General features: G+C 46.9%; 1 pseudogene; it reads left to right on the top strand.

Moving 5' to 3' along the window:
• The window catches only part of LOC104999600, a 19,519-nt pseudogene that overhangs the window by 786 nt on the left and 17,684 nt on the right, over positions 1 to 1,049 (top strand).

Below are 1,049 nucleotides of genomic sequence, written 5' to 3'. Positions count from 1 at the left end.
TCACATGCAGGCACCAATTTGTTGATGACTATGATGACTCTCAAAACTGGTCTGAGGCACATTTGTCTTTCTTCTAACTGTAGATTCTACATGCTTACTGTGGTACCATTCACCTTTTCCTTGGAAATTATGTAAAACCAAAGCTTTGTAACTGAGTTTGTCCTCCTGGGGCTTTCACAGAATCCAACCATGAAGAAAATAATATTTGTTTTATTTTTGTTCATTTACATTGCAACTGTTGGAGGCAACTTGCTAATTGTGGTGACCATCAGTAGCAGCCCAGCACTCTGGGGCTCACCCATGTACTTCTTGCTGACTTTTCTGTCCTTCCTGGATGCATGCTTCTCCTCCGTCATTGTTCCAGAGATGATTGTGGACTCTCTCCTTTGGAAGAAAACCATTTCCTTCAAAGGTTGCATGACCCAGCTCTTTGCTGAACACTTCTTTGCTGAGGTGGAGGTGATTTTCCTCAGTACCATGGCCTTTGACCGCTATGTGGCCATCTGCAAGCCTTTGAACTATTCTTCTATCATGAACCACAGACTCTGTGTCCTGCTGATGGCGGTAGCCTGGACAGGGGGCTTCATTCATTCCATGATACAGATTCTCTTCACTTTCCAGCTGCCCTTCTGTGGCCCCAATGTCATTGATCACTTCATATGTGACTTGTACCCACTGCTGGAGCTTGCCTGCACTGACACTCACATCTTTGGGCTTTTGGTAGTCACCAACAGTGGGTTTCGGAGAAGGCAATGGCACCCCACTCCAGTACTCTTGCCTAGAAAATCCCATGGACAGAGGAGCCTGGTAGGTTGCAGTCCATGGGGTTGCGAAGAGTCGGACACGACTGAGCAACTTCACTTTCACTTTTCACTTTCATGCATTGGAGAAGGAAATGGCAACCCACTCCATTGTTCTTGCCTAGAGAATCCCAGGACGGGGGAGCCTGGTGGGCTGCTGTCTATGGGGTCGCACAGAGTTGGACACGACTGAAGTGACTTAGCAGCAGCAACAGTGGATTTATCTGCATCCTAATCTTCTTGTTGCTT

Source organism: Bison bison, unplaced genomic scaffold (genome assembly GCF_000754665.1).
Source record: "Bison bison bison isolate TAMUID 2011002044 unplaced genomic scaffold, Bison_UMD1.0 scf7180017864355, whole genome shotgun sequence".
NCBI classification, from domain to species: Eukaryota; Metazoa; Chordata; class Mammalia; order Artiodactyla; family Bovidae; genus Bison; species Bison bison.
Note: the sequence above shows the minus strand (reverse complement) of the source record. Positions and strands in the feature narration are given on the sequence as shown.